Source organism: Falco peregrinus, chromosome 1 (assembly GCF_023634155.1).
Source record: "Falco peregrinus isolate bFalPer1 chromosome 1, bFalPer1.pri, whole genome shotgun sequence".
Taxonomy (NCBI): Eukaryota; Metazoa; Chordata; class Aves; order Falconiformes; family Falconidae; genus Falco; species Falco peregrinus.
The window spans coordinates 121,405,135-121,426,965 of record NC_073721.1 but is presented as its reverse complement, the minus strand read 5'-3'; the positions used below and the strand labels follow the sequence as shown (position 1 = coordinate 121,426,965).

Here is a 21,831-nt window from a genome sequence, read left to right as displayed (position 1 = left end):
CTCACATTTGCTCCATGTGTGTCAACCCAGAAAAAAAAAAGCTGCTGGCTGCTTTAAACAGAGCCTGAAGTCAGCATTTGTTTGCCCACTACATCCCACAGGGTACTGGAGGTCAGAACCTGCAAAGACCTTGGCCACAGCCACATTTTAAACCCCTGCACAACCTCCTGCACGTCCAGCGAGTGAGCCACTCTGCTTCCAGCTGACATACATCTCCAGCCCTAGGTCTTATGGAATATTCGAGAGCATTTAATTGGGTGATTTTCTGCCTTTTTCATCAACCTAGAGAGATATTAGGCATGAACAGGTTTTTTTGCTATTTGAGAAGATAAATGCATGATCAGGAATAATAGCTCCATCATTTCCTACTGGTCAGAATCGGTGGTTGGTTAATTATTCAACAGGCTCTGGTGTTGCTGCCAAACCCATGCTTTCTTCTCAGAGAATAACAGACAAGCTTGTTAGAGCAGCTTTCTTTGGACTGTCACTTTAATGTTGATATGGGGTTTATTGAGATGCCGGCACTTTAATTCTAGTTTATTCTTTTATTCTCTTATTTCTCATTTTGAAAGTACAACTTTTCCTGCACGTTTGTGCTGTCAAGCTAAACTATATTAATATTACCTTTGTTATATCATGACATTCTTTTGCAGAAATTATATACGTGGTTTAATGCCTTTGCAGAATTTTAGAATTAATCTAAGGTACCTCTTTCCTGGTACCGTATGTTGCTGTTTTCCACTAGTATGGAAATGCGGGTAATCTGATGCCCTCTGTGACATGGGCAAGTGCTTTACAAAAAAGCATCTTTGACAGTTATCTTTTATACTTTAACTTGACCAAAGAGTTAGGCTCTTAACCACTAGGCCTTGTACTACTTTGGGATTGGACAAAAGGCAGAAGTCTTGTGATAGTAGTATCCATTTATGAGTTTGCATTATCATTTCATAAGGCAAAACAGAAGGTGATATAAGCCCACTGCCATTCCTTAGTTTTTGACGGAACATATTCATCAAAAAAGCATGCAGTCCCCTGAGCTTGCAGCCATATGCTACAGGAAAATGTCACCAGTTAAAGATGTATTCATTTGCTGTTTTGAAAACTCTGTTTGATATTCATGCATTCCAAGTGTTTTGACCTAGATTTCTGTAGAGGCATTAGATCCAGTACTGAACAGGAAGCTAGACAGCTGTTGCTTGTGTAGTCAAAGGAAGAATTTAAAGTAAGGGAAAAAAAAAAAAAGAATAAAAAAATGAAAACATTTATTAATGCATGCCAACATTTTGCACAGCCAATATGTTTAATACTAGATTAACTAATATAAGCATATGGAGATGCATTTGTTGCAAAGCTTTAAAGAAAAGAACAAAGAAAAAAGTTGGATGTATCTAAAGTTCACATAGAATAGAATTTGCACTTTCTCCTATAAATGAAAGCCTGGTGAAATGGCAACATACTTTAATTATAAGCTACTTGCTAATGTCACAACATTTAAGTTTGGGGGCTATATTGTAGTACAAACCTCTCAGCATATGCCTTGCCTAATCTAGAAACCTACAGGTAGTAAAATTCTTTACTGAATTCTGCAGCCTTTGCAATCTGTTTTGCCCCATAATTGTATAAACAGTTTGTTTGTTGTAATTGTAGATTCCTTTCTAGTAAAACCAGGTACAAAACAGGTATAATGTAAACATACACATATAATTATTAAATACTGGCATTCATTATACAACTATGGCAAAGATCCTGTATTTTGTTATTACTGGGTTTGTACAAATATAGTTCATCTGATGTTCATAGGTCCTTTGGTAGTTGAGTAACAACTGTAAATAATGTCAGAAACAAATATTATCTTGGTTTGACTGGACCTTGGACAAGATCAGAGAATACAACACAAAGAGCAAGCAGGCTGGAGGGCCTGTTGATGCTGGCCCTGAATTTCAGAAAGACATGGATGAATCCCTTGCTAGACTTCAACGGTCATATGGTGGAGGGGATCTAACCAAGTTTCCAGAATTTAAATTTGAGGAGCCCAAATTTGAGGAAATTTGGCTCATCTAATCCAGCTTTAGCCAACCAAAAGCTAGATGTCAAAGATACTTGTCCAGGTTGTCTCTCCATAACTCTTCATACCATCCTCTGCAGACATCTTTCCTGGGCTGGGCTGGGTAGTCCTGTTTCTTTCCATGACTGTCAAGGGAATTTGGCTGATTTGTCCAGATCAAATGGTAAATCTTAAGACAGCTACAGGCAGACAGTCCCCCTTAACACTATTAAACATGACCAACTCATTTTTTTAGTATTAGTGGAAAACCCAATTTTTTAGTTTTTATGTTTTTAACTATTAAGTTCAAGCAGCAATCTGTTATCAATTTCAACATTTTCTGTTAATGGATTTTATACTGAGTCAGTCCAAAAATAGAGGAAAAGGTGCAAACATTTCCCCTCCCTGAAAATGGTTTTCATTTTCGCAGTAAAAAATATGAAGATGGATTTTTTCCCCCAATAGCTCTTTTCCTAAGTGTTCATCAAATAGTTTATGCAAACACATTTCAGCTTATGGTTTATTTATAAACAGTTCAATTTCATTCTCCGCGAAGGTGTGGAATTGGTTACCCAAGCCACGTGCTGGTTATTTATTTATTTACTTACTTATTTATGATTGGGTGAATGAAACTTTTTAAACAAGGGAAAAATGAATGAAGAATAGTGAAGAAATGATGCTGCAGTTCAGAATGAATAAATCAACAGGTCTAAATGTCATGAAACTGAATTCTCCAGTATCTTCATGAATAGTCAGTCAGGGTACTCATGAAGGCCTGTTGACAACTGAAAATCTGCACATTCAGTGGTGTGGTTGGAATACACATGCACAAAGATATGTAGGCGTACAGTCGCAAATGATGTCCCATGTAAATGTCCAGCCCTTCTGTTCAGATGTGCTGTACATCCTGTGAGCATACACCTACATGGACAGACCTACGCAGATAGCTATGTATGCAGTAATAATCACTCTTCCCAAATGACACTATTTGCAATTGAGGTGGAAGAACTTCAAATGTAATGGCAAACCTCAGAAATCTAATGAGGTTGGCCATTCTAATGCCTTGTAACGCAGGCCTCCACTATTAGAAGTGATGCTCTGGAGGCGAGTCTTTCTTGCACTCTTGGAAACCAGTTAGGGGAACAAAGCTTTTGGGGACGACAAGTCATCAAATATGATCCCACAGGCATGGCAGAAACATCACACTACAAACCCAGGCAATGCAGTAACGCTTAATGAAGGTAGTTAAGAAGTGCCATGGAAAGATTACGGCTGTGAGGGGAGGGATTGAGCTGTGATGAGAAAAATAAGTCTTTGGTGGCTGGGATTGTAGGAGTCTGCAACCAGAAAAAAAAAAAAAAAAAAAAGTCATAAAAATTTGCTTTCCTGTTGATTTGTGCAAAACAGCTAAAAGTATCTTCCTGGCTGCTAGAGAAATTTCTTCTGTTAAGTAGATATGTCAGAGTAAAACACTGGACTTGTCTACTGTATAACATACTCTGCGTATGGCCTTTATTTCCATAGAAGTATCATGCAAATATGTTTCACAAAAGTCTGTTCAGTAGTGACTACTGTTGAAGGTGAAGTTTGTCAGGTTTGATACTTCCCTTTCCCAAATTAATCAACCAAGTTAGAGGTCTTTCCAAGCCTAGCTGGACCACTGGGCTTGGTTGGGTGCACAAAAGAAATGTTTGCTTAGTCTGACATCTGGTTAGCTTTGTCACCCACCCAACCGTCCCTGAATTCATTTATGTCTGGATCATCTGGGCACGGTACCAGGATAAAGCTTGAGCTCATTTGTCTGGTAATAAGATGTTTCAATCCCTCCACCCTTGCTTTTCCAGTCAGAACACACTTTGCATCTTAAACTGACATATTTCCAATTTTTATAGTCAACTTTTGCAAGATCCTTCCATATGTTTAAAGTTAAAATTCATGGAGGCTATAGATAGCTGGGTCAGTCTTTGTACTAATCCGAAATGTGCTGGCTCAGTCAGGAAACACTAGCTCTGTACAACTAAACATGAGCTAATAAAGGTTTAGTTCTTTGCTAGTAGCATACCTGACACAAAGTATCTTGTTATCCAGCCTGAACCACTTAGGAATTAGCAGTAGTGTGCTGTACTATAGCCAGTTTGAACAGATGGATTTAGAACCAGAGAGTCAAATATATCCCTTTTTGGAATTTGTCTGCCTAATTTACTCATGTTACTGTTACAGAGTTACCAAGATAGCTGATGATGCTGCTCTGCACTGTATTTACTTGGCTGCATTGCCACACAGAAATGTGATTCATAGACTCACAGGAATTGCAGATGGAAGAGCCATATTAGATCATTCAACCCATCTCCCTGCTGATGCAGAATTGCTTGCTACAGCTACAGTACATTTTCTAGTGTTTTGTCTGGTCTAGTTGTAAAAGTCCCCTGACAAGGGACTTCCACTGCTTCCCTTGGGAAACCACTCTACAGTTCATCTTTCAAAATTGGCACTGTCAGAGGCAGGCTAGAGAACTAGCAGGACCACTGACCTGCACTCAGTTGGGAATTCCTCCCTTTCTAATCACTAGGTGAGCCTGCATGAAGATGCTGCACCATCAAAATCACATGGTGCTTGTGGACATACCACAGATTTACAGTAATGGACAGTTTTTCCTCTCATTTGCAAGACACACTTTACTTTTTCAAACCTACCAGCTTCTGCTACCTTTTTGTCCCAGGCCCTCTGGTGCATTTTTTAGTCCCTAACACGTTCTAAGCCAAGATTTGACACTAAAAACCTACCCAAACAACCTCAGCTCCTCTCTGGATCCTTGCAATTCTGATGTAAAGTTCAAGTTTCTCATTCTCAGGGTCCTGGCCCATCATCAGTACCAGTATTTTCCCTCCTACCAATGATATTGTCTTTCTGGGGGATTTTGATTGCTTTTTTATTGTTACAGTAGCCTTTGTTTTATTCCATAAGAGTAAGACAAAGGAATTTTTGGTTTTCTACTTTTTCAGAAAAAGTCTGGCCAAAGAGGTGGGAACTGTTGTCAATCAGCACCAATAAATGATTTCCAAAAATGCCAGTAAACCAACAAATGAGAAAGGAAAAGAAAAAAAAAAAGAAAAAAGAAAAAAACACTTGTTTGACTGAATGAAACATTACATTTAAAGATCTGAGTACACTGCAAATATTTAAATAATCAAAGGAAATATTTATAAATGGAATTGTTTGGGGCATCTTTTGAACAGAATATTTATCTGGCTTCTTTTCATAACAGAAATTTTTAAAAAAAGAGTCAAAGTTCAGGCACGCAGTTCCAGTTATCTGTATGTATACTGACTTTTCATTCATTAACTCTCACAAATGAGCCAGTATGACCATCCTCCTGTCCTTCCTGATTACCTACTTTTACTGTTACTCTTATCAAAACAAGGCAGGCCAACGTCAAAAGATTTCACTGGAATCAGAGGACTGTCTGCTGAAAAAAAAATATATTTCTCTGCAGTTCAAAACAATTAGGAATTAGAAACTGGAGAAGGAAACATAGAAAAAATAAGATCAATTAAGATTTATATGTAATATTTTTTTTTTTTGGTCACCTATACTTTTTTCCTAGGTTCTGAGCCAGAATTGGATACATCAAATACCAAGTGAAAGGGCAGTTATGTCAGTAATTCTAGCCCATCTGGAAGCAATAACTACAGTCAATCACAGAGCAAATCCTTATCTGATGAGATTTCCAGCCCAATTTTTTTAGACAGGAGAGGTTCAGATAGTTCAGATAAGGTTTGGCAGCTGAATTGGTATTTGTCCCAAGCAAACCTCCAGAGGTTCACCAGTCACTACTAATAAATGAAAGTCTTTATAAGGTGATGGTTATTTTGTGGTCAACATGAGATAAATTGGTGGTGCCAGCCCAGGTCCTAGGAGACATCTGTCTGTATCTGAATGCCATCACCAGCTTGCTAAACATCTCTGCGAAGGACTGGTACCTGAATGTTTTAATGAGCTTTCCTCCAAAGCAGGGTGGTTTTCACTTTTGCCCTCAGGTAGAGTGGGAACCCAACTGCTTTCAAGGGCAGTAGATCTAGCACATTCATTCGATGGAGCAAAAGGCTCTTTGAAGGAGACATCAGTAGAGAAAACAAGCTGCTTGGGATGCAATACACACTGTGAGATCCTCATCCATTCCATCTCTTTCCCATTAGCTTGTTTGCCTGCTATGCCAGGTGTTCTCATTAGCCATATGTATAAATATTTATCTAACTTTTTTTTTTTTTTTTTATCATTCTGGTACTGTATGTATAGGAAGAAGTAGAGCCAATCTGTGTGTGAAAATCAATGTTTGAAGATTTCCTTTTGGCTGCTGGTAGCTGCGGCCTCTTTTAACTGCCCCTGTTGCAGCTGGCTGTTATCTCAGAGCCACTTTTCCAACTATGAGGAACCAAATTAGGAAAAAAAAAATATATGGATGAGATATTGACCTTCCACATGTCGTACATTTTACCAATAAGTATAAATGACAAAGACACTAAGGAGTTTAATCTCCCATCAATGAATCAATACAAATCCCATTAACACTCGATGAGGGGATAAGATAGCCTTCAAGAGTTTCACACTTGCTCTTTGTATAGGACTCCCTCTAAAGGCTCTGGAAGTCCTTTTTGTCTCAGGACCATCAGTATATTGTGATTTTAATGAAGTGAAGAGGTTTTAAGAGGCAAGGAGACTCAGCAGATGAACGGACCTTACAGATTCCAAGTCTGGCCCGTACAAAAATTGAATGCTTATTTGATATGCATTGATTCTGCTAGAGTCTGGAAACTGGGAAGTCCGGAACATCAGCCATTAAGGTTGTCAGCAAGATCAGTAAAAAACAGAGACAGTTGAACAGTTGATTTCAAACTTCCTAGAAATTACAGGCTATCAGTTTCCAGTTAGCTGTCTCCCTCCCTCCTTGCTGCTTTGCTTTAGCTTGTCCCTCCAGTTTCAGAAATGACACCAAATACCTGCCCTTGACCTCTTCCCTTGTACATCTGCAATCGTCTGCAATAGTGATTTAACTCACAGTCCTTGCACTGTGCAATTTCTGCTTCTGCTGAAGCCAAAAACTGGAGCTAAACTTCACGGCAACTTAGAAGCAGCTTTAGGACACAGATTTAGCTCACTGAAGATAGCCAAGGATAAATTAAAGAAAACACTGATGTTACTCAGGGTAATTAGTTCGAGTTAAACATTAAACCTACTGGGCAACTTTATCAGGTTCTTGAAATGCTTTTGAATGCAACAGTGTGGTGGGAATAAGGAAAAATGCTTATATATATACATATATATACATATATAAATCCTCTGGGCAAAATTTTCATATCAACCAGTCCTAATTTAGGCTGATAAATCAGAGAAAAAAAATCAGATTCCGAGTTGTATGTTTTGTTTTGCAGGTTTGTTTCTTTGTTTGTTTTTCTTTTCTAAAGTACTTGTTGGGGAAATTTTCAAAGCCTCTCGGAGTATTTTGTACTGAATATTAATTGAGCTCTGTGTGTGTGCGTGTAACTCCTCTGTGCCCTTCTGAAAGTTTTACCATAAATCTAGAGCAAATTGAGGTACCACACCAACAGTGAATTACATAAAATCCTCTTCTTTGTCTTCTATTTCCCTTTCTTCCTCCACTCTATTGTATTTATGTCTCTCTGAAAATCTGAAAAAACCCTGCCTGCAATTCCATTCCTTATTCTCTGTTTTTCCAATTAGATGTGCAGTCTGTGTTACCAGTATCATGGGAAGACAACTGGGCTGTCTGCCTCCTTCCTGGTTGCCTGAGTTGCTTCAGCCTGCAAAGAAAACATTGTGGGACTTTGTTCAGAACAGTAAGAAACTAAATATTTATCTTCCTTCTTATAATTTATGCATCATGGGATTAATATAGAAAGTACCAAGATTGAAAGGTCAAGTGAGCTTCCAAACAATGTTTCACAATGATATATCATTGCACTTTTACCGTGGTCTGCTTTCGAGAAAATGAAGGACCAGTAGCCATGATGCACTGAAAGAAATATCCTTAACTGTGCTATGGACCGATTTTCTGTTATGCTTTTATAAGTTTCATTTACATTTCCTGTAGGGATTGTTATCTCAGCTGGAAATTTTAAATCAGTGTTATCACCTAGACAGCCTACATTTTTGGGGTTACCTTCTAATTGTTTGCAGGTACCTGCTGATGTTTTAATTATTCAACAGACTGGCTATGGTATGAAGATAGTGTAGGTGTGGGATTTTCTGATGTTGGACCAAGTCAGCACAGCCCACATCCCTACTGTCCATCTGCAGCAGACAGGGGAATAAAATATCTTGTTGAGAATACCTGGCTTTCCTCTCAGCGTGGAGGTCATATAGTAGTAAAAACACATTCCTCTTTCGCATGAAAGACCTTTTGGATGGACAGCTTCCCTTCCTCCAGGTTGCCCAAGCCACAGTCCTCACATTTATGCCTGAGGCACCTTTCCAGTCCCTGGGATTTCAATAATACTTATACTGTTCCCTTTTACATTTTCATGGCCATTATTGTAGGGACTTCAGGCGAGGTCAGTGCAAGCCAGCAAGCATGCTGTACACCACAAAGAAAGGGCTGTATCTATGCTAACTGCAGCTTTCATTAGTTTTAAGTTGGTTGAATCAGATAATATGACTCCTTACTATGTCCTTAACATGTCTGGTCAGTAGAGCTAGTCACTTAACTGTGCTCTTCCGAATCTGAAAAAGATCTGTCTGCAAGACTGCATTGTGTCAGAAGAGTACACCAGTTTCTACTCCGAAGATATTTTAAGTGCTTTGCAAAAGTTGAATAACCCAGGCTACAGGCAGATATGGTGGGTTTTCCACCTCTTGAAGCCTTCAAAACAGGAATGGATGCCTTTCTGAAAGCTATTGTTTAGCTAAAAATGATTTATTAGGCTTACTGCACTTGGAAATGGGTGAAATACTAGTAGAGAGCACCTTTGCATAGGTCACCCGATGACCCCTTCTGGCTTTAAAAATCTAAGAGCTTAGCCAAAGATCCAAGAAGTGAATATGGCTTTTTTATAGGCAAGATGTAAACAAGTTTATGTGGATGTGCTTGTGAACCAGGACTCACTGAGGTTTTGCCAGGTCAGATCTGTAGCTATTTGGACTGTAAGTCCCATGCTTCATGAGTATGGTAGCCATAAAAGAAAAATTAAAAAAAAAATGTGTAGGTAAGAGCTAAATAAAGCAATGGCACTGTTTTCCCTTAAATGTCACCTCCTTTGGAAGAAAAAGAGGAGTGGAAAATTATAGGTGTCTGGCCAAAAAAAGGGAGGGGACACAGATCAGGAGAAACATCAGCCATCAAAATCTTCTGGTTTGCAGATAGGGGGGGAATGAAAGACTTCCTGCGGACTGGGAACAGAGGCCAGGGGGCTGGAGGCTGCAGCCAGCTGGGAAATGCCCGGCGCCGTATATAGAAACCCTCGCAAACAAACAGCTCCTGCCTGGCACTGAAGCCAAAAAAAGGGGGACTGCGGGGAGGGGGGGGGGGCAGGGAAGGGGAGATGCTTCCGACCCCTCTGCAGCCCGTCTGCCCTGATGGATTTCACGAGTCCAGCAGCCACATCAAAAACACCCTCAGCCTTTAGATGAATGAGCTGTTTGTTTTTCTTCCCGATGGCTTGATAAGAGGTCACAGGATGTGTTCAATTTATTATTATTTTTTCTCTCTTTCTTTTTTTTTTTTTTTTTTTAATATATAATGAAACAATAGGTTAAGAGAGAAAAGCCCCAGCCCAGTCCCAGTAGGTCTCTCCGTCCCCCATGCTGCTTCATTTCCTGCCTTTTTGAAGCAGACATCCCCCTTTTGTTTTCCTCCGGCCCGGCCAGCGCGTGTCGGTGTGGCGGCCACCGAACAAATAGGTTTTGGCCACCGTCACCTCCTCGCCCCCGCCTGCCCGCCTGCCGCCACTTGCTCATGGCTGGCGGCTTCCTGAGGCCTGGCGGCCGCTGCCGACCCACCGCCGGCCTCGCAGGAAGAGATGGAGAGGCCTGCACCCGCCCGGGCGGAAGCGACGGGAAATCCCTGCAGCTGCCCGATTGCACTCCTGTGGCCGGCGGGACACGGCCGGGGCATGCGGGCGCACGGCGAGAGAGCCTTCCTGTTGGCCCGGCCACCCTTCTCCCCCTTCATTCTGGAAATTCGTGGCACGCCAGCTCCCACACGCACGCTGGGGGAAATGCTGGGAGCTGGAGATAAGCCCTCCCGCCACTTCGGCTGCCACCCAGCTCTGCTGCCTGTGGTGAAAGTGGGAAACAAAGCCACGGCACCCGGGAGCCTCCCCCTGCTCTCCCAGGACCTCTTCTACCTGGAAGGGGACACTCAGTGTCTCCAGCCCTGGTTTAGGAGGACAGGGACTAGGCAACTTGCTGGAAAGGAGCAAGTGGGTGCGTGGGGAACCCCCCAGCCTCTGGGGAGATGCATGGGGGAAGGATGCTCATGTCTGGGCTCAGGTATTGAAATTTTCACATCCCTTCCCAGCTCATTAGCCTGTCCTAAAACTGGGGTGCAAAAGGGGTATTCCAGTCATAACTGAAATCCTTGGGTGTCTGGGGGCTTGGTCCCTGCCTCCAGCCAGGCATCAATGTGACACCAGCCCTCCTCCAAGGAAACATGCCCCTAACCACAACAAACAGGGTTGAAATTTGGACCTCTTTAGAAGTCCAGACACACCCTGTCCATGCCCAACAGGAGTTGCGTAGCAATAGGAAAAACAAGTTTTCCCTTCTGGCTGGAGCTGCCAGAAAGAAGGACGATGGTATATGCAGGTTTCAGCAGTCCCCAGCCACTGGATCTCTGCCGGCAGGAGGGATGGGGAGACGACATCTTCAGGGATGAGCTGCTCCTGCTCGGACCTTCCCGGCTGACCACAGCTGTGTACAGCCATGCTGTGACTCTGTGGTTTGCAGAGGAAGAATGTGATTTGTAAATCTGTTCCATACCAGCCCAGCTTCTGATTTTGGCCTAAAATGATGAAAAGTACAAAAAAACCGTGAACTCTTAAACTGCTTGTTAAAGTTCTCGGTTTTCAACTCTCTGTCTGGTGACCTCTCTTTATAATTCCCTTTGTACAGACGACCTTTTGCACAGATGCTGCAGTGCTCATCCACAAGGCAATCCAGGAGTTAAAAATATATTCATATAGGCAAATTTGAACACTAAAATAAAATCATCTTACTGAGGTCATTGTCTCTGTAGACCAAAGTGAGGGAGGAAGTGCAGGAATGTGATGCTGATTAAGATACCACATGCTGGGCAGGTATCAGTTTAAACACTTTAGACTGTTACCTGCTCAGCAGGGGAGACCTGAATCCACATTTGATGATTAGGCCATATTTATGTCTCAGCTCAGCAAGTCTCTATATATTGGCCTGATGAGTAGAGTGTATAAAACTCACACAAGTGTCTCCAAATTAATCAGAGGGGTGAAAAAAGGTTCCACAGGTATGTCGGATTTCTAAATACGTGGGTTTCCAGGGCTCATTTACGGGTAAATAGCAATCCACGCACTGGCCCCTTTCATGACTGGGATGAATCATACAGCAAGCTGAGTCACATCACAGTAATACACGTTCAATGGCACAGGCAACAAAACGGGTAATGTGCTGCCTGAAGAAAGGACTTTCTAGTACATGGAAAATTGTGCATATATTATACACACACACACACACACAAATATGTACACATATATCTACAAACTCTAAATACACACGTATATAGACCTAGGCATATATGTTTTGCAGCTTTACATGGAAAGCTGTAGCTATGTTACATCATACAGAATTTGAAGGTCTCAAATTCTGATTAGCATTCTTGATGGGTTCTTTCAGCATAGTTTAGTCAGGAAACAAGGCTTATGCAATCACAGTCTGTGTATGTGTGTACGCGTCTGTCACCATTAGACATCAGATAATTTACACAGGAGAGAGGCATTATGAATGTCCCTAGCCCAGGAAAAGCTTCCTGAAGAAATAGCTTCTGTCAGTATTTTCACCTTAAGAAAACAAAGACAACCCAGCTACAAGACATGTATCCATTAAAAATCTTCATTAGGCTTTGTTAAATCCTGTACTTGTGGAACTGCTTGCTCAACATCTAAAGAATTATTGTGAATAAGAAGTCATAAAGGATGCCACCACAGAAACAAAATGCTACTCATATTTCACATTAATCTGCTACTCTTTTTACTGCAAGATATATACTTTATATATATATATATAAAATAAATTACATATATCTAATTTATTTTTTTAAAAGGGTTTTATTTTTCAGTTTACAAAATTCTCCTCTGGGCTATACACAAGTACGTTTGCAGCTCTGGGCAGAGCTGAGCTTTCAGGACATTGCACTCCCACGTGACCCAAACTATCTCACATGACCCAAGGACTAATATTACTATTCGAGAGTTAAAGCTACCCTCCAAATGGTCAGAGTGATGCATGAGAGAGGTCTTTAGCCCATATGCTCTGCAAAATAAAATTCCAGAATAAGGTCTGATTAGCACAACTTCTGCTGATGGTCCTGGGTGTTTCTTCAGCTTTAGCCCGTGAAGATTAAACCCCGTAAGATTCAATTATGAACATGGGGCTTAACATATGGTTTAATATAGGAAAGTAGTAGTATTTTTTTCTCGTGATTTTTTTGTTTGCTTGTTTGTGGGATATTTTTTTTTAATATATATGTACAGCCTTGGTATTGAGGTTCATACAAAGAGTTGGGCTGCAGTGTTGCTTAAACAAAAAAATTCCAACTCAGCCAGCTGTGATTGCACCCGAAGTCCTGGCTTCTGCCAAAATCCATTTCTGACTTGGAGAGCTACCGCAGTGCCCAGTTAAGCATTTGTACCCAGGTACATGGTATTCCACTGCCTCATCTCCTTGTTACAGTAGGAGCACAGACAACTTACTGGAGTTCTTTTTGGAGCAAATGATCCAGTGACATGGAGAAGCCAGGAAAGGAAAAAGAATTATGGTTTGAATTGCTGATATTTCTAAAGGAAAAATACCAGTTGCCATGACAATAAAAATTGAAATATTCAGAGAGGTCAAAATTAAAATACATGATTTACTCTTCTTGAAGAAAGTGCTACACACACACACAGACCCCTCGTGGATTTTAGATTTTGAGATTCAGGGCTTTTATTTGTTTTTAGAGGTTCAGGGCCATCTCTTAGAGCATACCTCACTGTTCATACAGCCTTCAAACTGACCTCGGCTGTGGAGCCCATTTCTGAAATAGAGTCCTTTGTGTTTTCTAGTCGTTCCTAGAAAATGAGAAAAGGTGTCAAACACCTCTAGCCCATCTTTACGTCTGTGACTAAATGGGATTGAACAGGCCTAGAGGGCTGGAGAATCCCCAGCTGGGAAAAGATGAGAGCACTTGCTTCTGTAATATGAATATGTTGGCAAACAGAGATGCTTTGGGAGAGACAGACCCACAATCAGTGCTTTGTGTTTCTTTCTTTTCCAGTTCTCTGGAGAGGGAGGGCTGTTTTGTTTCTTAGTTTTGTTTTGGTTTTAGCCTCCCTATGGCATATTTCCAGTTGCAATATAGCCACCTTGGCACCTCCTTTTTCCTTCTTTTAATGCTATCATAAGGAAGACTAGCCCTCACTGGGAGATCATTTCCACATCTACATAAAAAACTGTCCAGATGCTCCATCCACAAAATCTAAAATTTGCCAAAAAAATCCAATAGTCTCTTGAACCCTCAAGATAGAAAACCAGGGGTTTTTTTTTCCCCCTTGTGGTAGTTTACCAAAATAAGAGAAAAGGATTGCTGTTTAAAAAAAATAACAAAATACCCAGAAACTCCTCCTACCAGGCTGTGATTGATCTCTGTTTACCTCGGGGGTTGCAGACTGGCAGGAGAACCTGCCATCTGACCACAGCATGTGCCAAGTCTCGCAGACTTCTTGCAACTGAGTCCTTGTGCTGTAATTTACTTTCCATGGAACAGGGATGCATCCAGAAGGATCAGTGAGGTGTAAACCTTAAAGTGTACAAAGCTTCCTTTGTTCTGAAGTAATTATGTTGTTACTCTTGTGTGTGCTAGGTTGGAGGTTCCAAGGAAGAGCAGCCAAGAAGTCTCTGCTACTTTCATCCTTGGTCACTGTTCAAGCCATAGGGGATGTCAGTGTTTTTGCCCTCAGGGCCATCTAGAACAGGAATTCACAAAACCTATAAAGAGTAAAGTTGTACGTAGGGGCAAAGGGAGGAGAAGGGTCAGCAGAGAGACTATGCAGCCTTCCTAACGTCTGGGTCTTGCTCAGCGTGGTGTGGGTGGAGAGGGGAAGGGGCAACATTTTCTCAGAAGCTCTCAATTTACTGAAATAGGTTGAAGAGGTTGAGCCACTTAAAATCAGATCAGCTTTAGCAACTGTTCATTCTCTGTGCTTGCTCGGGAAATGTTGGCAGTGAACACCCTTACCCATACCGTATTTTGAAGAGGACAGATTCTGCTCCCTGTGGTGCTACTGTAAATCCTGACTTCCTTGTGCTGATTTCCTTCCTTCAGATCCTTAGCAAATTCTGCATGTATCTTATTCACTAACACAAGTAAAACCCAGTTGAATTAATAAGTAATGACTTTGGTTTTTCAGCTTTTCCTAGTCATGTAGAAGGTTCCTCCCCATTCATCCTGCTCAGCATGCAAAAATACCTAAAATGTCCTGAGACAATCAGCATCTTCATGGAGAAGGGCTGATCTATGATTTCACTGGGCTACGGAACAAGCAATAAAAGAAGAAATTTTATTAAGGAAGCAAAAATTTACCATCAGAAATCTTTGAACCATACATTTAAATTTTTGAATTTGGGGCAAAATATTATTTGTGCAGCAGACTCAGCTCTTCCTATCTCCATAGTCTGAAGTATCCCTACGCTGCCAGCTGTACAGTGCATATCTCATTGCAGTACATGGTGTTCTGAAGTGTGCCAAGTAATAAGCTATAAAGAGAGAAGCAGGACTCAAGCAACACAAGGATGCAAAGCAATATTTTCCCTTGACACCCAAGGTCATGGCATAAAGAAACGTGGAACAAGGGAGCGTCAATTTTCATTGAAGATGCAGGGTACAGTGCTGCTGTACCAAGCTAACAGAAATAAATTAACGTGATGGCAAACTTAGAGTGTCCTCTTAAAATGTGTTTGTAAGTGTGTGAGTGTGCATGCTGGGGGATGTTGCCACATTGCTCTGTATATTTTCATGGCTAGCAGAAACGGGCAACACAGACTTAAAAAGAAACACATTTTAAAGATAATCTACTCTGTATATACTATAAATACTGACACACAGTTTTGCAGGGAGCTCTGGGTTAAAGCACTGAGAGGAGTAAGTATGGTTTGCTGCCCAGTGAATTACTTATCAATACAGTCTTAACTCATTACCAATTCCTAAACAAAACATACACCCAAGATGACTTTTCAGGATTTATTATACTTACATTTGTGCCCCTATCAAGCTGGAATAACTACTGTTGCATTCCTCAGTTCTCTCACCTCCACGGTAAGAACTACGTATGTGTAGGAAAACAGAAGAAACCTTGTTTGCCTATTTAGCTATTGCAGCAGTATAATACAGTGTAAATGAGGAGTAAATGCAGAAGAAACATTTGGTTTCTGATTGCTCTGTGCTCAGTTTGGAGTCCTGTGAAGTAAATGGAAAAACCTCCATTGACTTAGATGGAGTTTATATCAGTCCCTTGAACAGTATGAAGCCAGCAAGGAGGATGCATAGCATTCACCATACAGCTCCAGCTTACTTTAATTCTTTACCTAACATTTCTGAAACGCAGACTGTAAGGGAGCATTCCTTTATGGTTAGGAAAGCACACGGTGCTTAATTTTAATGGAAAACTCTTTTTTAAACAGACAGATCCTGCTGTGTTTGACAAATATGTTCCAGAAAGAAGCTCAATCTAGATGCTATGTGTAACTTTATCTTATTCCCTTTTGAGCGCTACTGTTCTTGCAAAGTGATCTCTCAACTGCCCAAAGTCATTACACTTTTTCCCTTTCACATTGTACCTCTGTAAATGTCAGGCATAACTACATTTTTATTTGCAGAGATACCACTGCTATGAATGAGTAAAAATTTCCTGCTCCCCCGCCTCCTTCTCTTTACCCTGTGCGCTTTCTGCTAATATGATTTGTTGAACAAATTGTTCCATTAATCTGGGGCTGTTTGACAGAGTGAGAAAATAAGTGCCAAAGTGAGAAGATTCACAAGAATCGGAAATCTCAGTCCCTCTTTCTCAAGGTAAATAGTTATTATATCAGGGTGTCAGACTGGTGAAATGGATGTACTTTCATTCTCAGTTTGTAAATGTCACTTTTCCTCAGCCCATCAGGGTGACAAATGAGGTGTGGGTTACAGTAAGAGTTCATTCCTTGACAAAGTTCTTGCTGGCTTATTTCAACAGGAAGGTAACTCCCCTTTCTGCCCCCCACCCAAAAGCAGGAGGAGTGGGACACATCTTTAGTCGGGAGAGAAACAAGAAACAGCGCAACCTGGCCTTAAATAATGCCCAAATTGTTTCCATTTGCTGCTAAAACCTGATAAAGGTTTCTCCAAAAAACAACTCGTGGATACACTTTGTTTGCCTTTCTTCTCTTTTCTTGCTTGTTGTTTTTAGCCCAGACCCATATGACTGGTGCTTATGTCAATATTTATTGACATGCGGTCAAGAGAGGCCACTTTTTAAGCCCCGTGCTATCTGGTTGTTAATTACCACACTGCAAAGTGTTAATGAAGAAAAACACCCTTTTCTTTTGACAGATAATTGATAAGAGATCAGGAGGCTCAGTGCCTGACAAGGAACATGGAATGGTTTATTTGATTGTCCTGCAGATGACTGCATTTGAGGACTAGCAAGGAGCCCACCTGGCTCACAGGAAAACAGGGTCCCAGGGTGAAGACTGTGGTAAGGAAAGAGGAAAGGACGATCTGAGCGATTTGAACACAGGGCCGCCTTTGATTTCGGAGTCTGTGATAACCTATGGTCTCTCAGGAAAACAGGATTTGCAGTAGCTCATGAAATGCCTTCACCAAGGCTGAACCATCGCCTTCAGGACATAGACTTGTGCTTTTTTTTTTTGTTGTTAATGGTCTAGTAATCATGAAAGAAAGTTGCTCCTGCCTGAATTTACCACAGCAGTAATTCAGAAAGATATTTGCTTGATGGATTTAACTCTGTGCTTTCAGCTTGTAGCTGCTTTTAGTGTTTGGAACCATCTGATAACTGAATTCAGATTCTCATCTTGAGAATGGTTTGTAAGACAATTGTGTTTGGCGCTCATCGACAAAACTGTTATGAATCAAGCAAATGTCATTTTGCTAGAAATTCTGGAGAAAAAGCAGGAAGAAAGTAACTGTTTAAGGATTTTGGTTTTGGTTTTCGTTTTTTTAACTTTCAGAATGAAACAAAATTTTCTACAAAACTAGGAATAAAAGCAAATTTTTAAAAATAAAAAAGGAACTCAGAAGCCAAGCCCCCAGATTAGTAGTTCTGTACAGGCTTCCCTAAGGTTTCTAGGTTTGCAAGGATGTGAATGTTGAATTAGGGTTTTCAGGCACTGCTGTCTCCTTGGTGGGGGGATGGCTAGGACTGGATCTCACTGATAATCAGATCTCAAGACCAGAAAGTTCAACATTTGCAGATCTTCAAGCAGATCCTAGAAGCTAATCAAGCAAGCTGAATGGAAAAAACATGAACATTTAGCAGAGCCCACCTGTATTTTCTTAGAAGCTCATCAAAAGCAATATGTTTCCACGTAACATTTTGCTTTTTGTGAATCAGCGTTTTCTGATTAAATTATATTTCATTGCAAAATAACTGCTCCATCAATGTATAATCTGGCACGCGCAATAAAAAAATGAAAAGGGTTGGGGGTGAATTGGAACAGGGACCTCCAGATCTGGATATACTGCTTAAACTGAAAGACTGCAAAATGAAGGGCTATCATAAACTCCTGTGTGTGTTCGAACCCTCAGAGGGAGACAATAATTAAATGCATGTTACATGTTTCTTTTCCTGACTGATAAAATGTCAGGCTTTGAATTAGCTTGACAATGACAATAGTTATGATTCAGAAATGGAAATTTGCTTTTCATTATTAAGAAAACCACTGTTCTCCAACACTCACTTAAAAGTAGCTATTTCTAGAAACACGTCTGCCATTAAATTCCCATGCTAGAATATTTGTGAGAAATTAACATTAAAAAGGAGACTACATATTATTCAAAGTGAATCTACCTAATTTTCTCTCTGTGTGTGCATTTCCAATGTATTTATCTCTGTGGAATCCAGGCAGCAGATAATACTGAATTTTGTATGACATCATACCCATTTGAAACAGATCACAATCTCATAAGCATACGATTATGCTTTACCTAACAGATCGGCGACTAAGAGGCCCTACTGAAAAAGAAATTTCAAAAAGTAATAGTACAGCGAACAGGAAAAACAAATCACTTCATATTGAGACTTTTTTTTTTTCCCAAATGTTCTTCTCTTTTTCTCATCAAGCTTGCTTCTGCACGTAAATTGTTCTTTGAAGACCTATTTTCTCCAGTACTGGCTAAAATAAGCAGAACAGTTACAGTCAACAATATTCTGCCCACTTTGCCAGAGCCTTCATAATTTATGTCTAACCTGGATAGGAAAAGCCCTTATAAATTTCAACAAATGTCTCATTAATTAACACCCCATCTCCCTAAGCCACAGAGCAGCTGGTGGAAAGAATTGTGTAGGTTGATTCTGTAGATATAAACTAGGTCAACAAGAGGGATCCATACTCACTATTGCAGGCTGATATTTCTCTGGAGGGTATTAATAGTTTCTGGGGTCTTTCAGCTTAGACTCAAAACTATTCAAAGTCAACAGTATAAAGCTGCTCATCCTATGTACTTAATTTTTTAAAAAACAAACAACAACCAACCAACCAACTCACAACCACATTACAAGGTTTCTGTGCAGTGTAATGCAATGGGTCAAATCCTGAAATCCTTCCTTAGCCCTCTATCCAAGACAACTGGAGACTCCCTATTGATTTAAATGAACTTTGCATTGTGACCTTTTCCTGGTTAGTGCTTGATCATGCAAACTCTTTACTGATTACACTATATATTCATGAAGAGTCTGAAGTCCTTAGTCAGGCAAACCCTTTCTTCTTGCCTGCATGATAAATTATCTACAAAGCATTATTCTCTGCTCATTTCTAAATACTCCTTAGCCTATTCAACATGCAAATTTTAGGGTAATTTATTTTTTCTATAACTGTGCATAACTCCAATAAAATTAAATTAAAAATATAAGGCTGGACTGTGAGGAATTAATATTACAGGTTTATCTAATGCAAGCACTGAATACAAGGTGGAAAAATGAGAGAGAGAAAATGCATGGGAAGCATTTCCTTAACTGTAGATGCCTTGCTTATGAAAACTTTGTCTGAAGTCATCTAAGGAGGCAGGCAGGCAATTTTCACCTATTCTCACAGTTTTACTATATCCTAGATGATGCTCGGATACAGGGAAAGGAGAGGAGAATGCCTGAACAGTGGCTAGCAGTGAGAGATTATCCCTACAAAAGTTAAGCAGGATCTGGTAACAGGAGGAAGGAGTCAATGGGCAGGCAGAGCAGAGGGGGACTTCTCCATGCTGACAGACTCATTTCAAAATGGTGCAGAATTCGGAGTGCAAGACCAAAATAAATGGGAGCATGAAGGTGAGCATTTATCACAAAAGTAGAGCAAGGAGGGGATACAGTAGGATGTGAAAACAGAAAAGCAGTCAGGAGCAAAGTCATAAGGCTTCTTGGAGGAGATAATCCTGACTAGTGGAGTCAATGGGAGTTTTGCCATTGACTTCAACAGGGTCAGGATTTCACCCAGGGAGTGTTAATGTGATATGGGAAGAGATAGGAAGACAGTGGAGATACTCAAGAGAGAGAGCAACATGGTCATAGCATATAACATTAGCATATTAATGGCTATGGATGTTTTATTTTACAGCTCTGTATGAAGCATAGTGACTATAGGAAATTCAAGAATACTAATATATCCCTCATTATTAACTAATGCAATGGCAAGAATCCTCAGAATAAAAATCACACACACACACATTTCCCCCTGCAATATCTCATGAGAGAGGCTGAGTCAGACTAATTTTGGTATTTAAAAAAAAAGAAAAAAAAAAGCCAGAACAAATATCATCATGTCCAGTAAGCCTAATGTATTGATGGAATACAAGCTGACCACAAAATTTAATTGCAGGTCTATAATTATTTGAGGTTAGAAAAAGTTACATTATAGTTTCTGAGTTAAACTGAATAGATCAAGACTTTTTCTCTTGGAAAAGAACAACCTAGGAGGGGGAAGAGGAGGTCAGATATAGGTCTTTAACATTCTGGCTGGCCTGGAAATGGCAAATAGATAATGAGTGTTCACTGTCTCTAGAAGTCTAAGATTTAAGTCATCAAATGAAACTAGCAAGGGGTATATTCAAAACGAACAAGACTTCTCTCTCTGTAGCACAAAGGCAACTTGTAAAATTCCTTGCAACAAGATTTAGGGTGGTTGCATAGCTTCAAAAACAATCTGTGGAGGAATTCATGGAAGAAAAAAACATTGAGAGCTATTCAATGCATAGAGATCTCTTGTTCAGAGAGTCTCTGAGCCACAGGTCACTGAAAAACAGCAGAGTATTTTAGAAAAATATCCTTGTATTGTTCCACAGCTGCTCTTAGCCAAATCCAGAGAGCACACCGGGTTATATGGCCCTTAGGTCCAACATGATGCAGCAATTCTCTATTCTAAGGCAACAGAGGCTAATTTATTTAAATAAAGCCTACATTTCTTTTTTTCCCCATTTTTAACAACGTTTCTGTGGGGAAAATCCTGTAATATATTTACTTGTTCATTCATGTTTTTAACAAGTATCCTGGGGGTTCCAGGTGAGGGGTAAAAGTCTCTGCAGGTAAAGGTTGTGTTTGTCAGAATAATTCCACTGGGCAGCTCTGCAAGGTTTGGCTATGCCACTGCTCACTAAAAGGATCTGAGTGTGCCAAGAAATCGACAGGTTTGTTGGCTGGGTTTTTGCCTTCTACTGGAAATTCACTTAGGAGCTAATCCAAAGCCAACCAAGTCAATGAAAAACTCCCATTAAGTTTAATGGGTTTGGGATCAGGCCCTTAAATCATATATAGGCAGCTAAATCTGCCAGTTCTTTAAAGATGCATAAATTTACCTGCTATTCCCCAAAGCACAACTGCCTCCCTTCAACACCTGTCTGACAGAACTATTGAATATAATAAGAAAACCTTACAGAATCACAAGTAAGCTGTGAACACCAGACTGCCACCAATCTCTTCTGATGCCGAGGTAGTTAGTACCTGGGACTACTGAAAAACCATAATCAGGGATGGTGCTAAGATATGAAATACAAGTATTCCATCTGTTTAAGCCGAGCAGCTCGCAAAACATTAGCCAACTGCTAAGTTGCTGCTTTTCTACAAACTGAGTCATCCTCATCACACATTCTGCAGGGTTTTAAATGATTGACAGGAAAAAAGCTAAGAGAAGCAGCTATTTCTTTACATTTAGCTGGTTTGTCAGGGCATTTGAAAACTTCTGGATTAAGGTGAAAATGCTTAAGGATTAAGTGGGGAGTGAAGGGAAAGGGAATGAAAACATTTTAGTGCTGCGAATTTAGAAGTCAAGCAGACATGCTCAGGAGA

General features: G+C 40.4%; 1 long non-coding RNA gene across 2 annotated transcripts; it reads left to right on the top strand.

The window, feature by feature from the left end:
* The first annotated feature begins 152 nt into the window (after positions 1 to 152).
* On the top strand, positions 153 to 18,279 carry LOC114013586 (uncharacterized). Of its 2 annotated transcripts, none has more exons than XR_003556648.2 (3): positions 153 to 257; positions 7,784 to 7,899; positions 16,875 to 18,279. It is a non-coding gene; the product is annotated as an uncharacterized LOC114013586 (long non-coding RNA). The 2 variants fall into 2 exon arrangements; XR_003556647.2 differs by lacking the exon at positions 16,875 to 18,279 and adding an exon at positions 10,865 to 11,037.
* Positions 18,280 to 21,831: the final 3,552 nt, after the last annotated feature.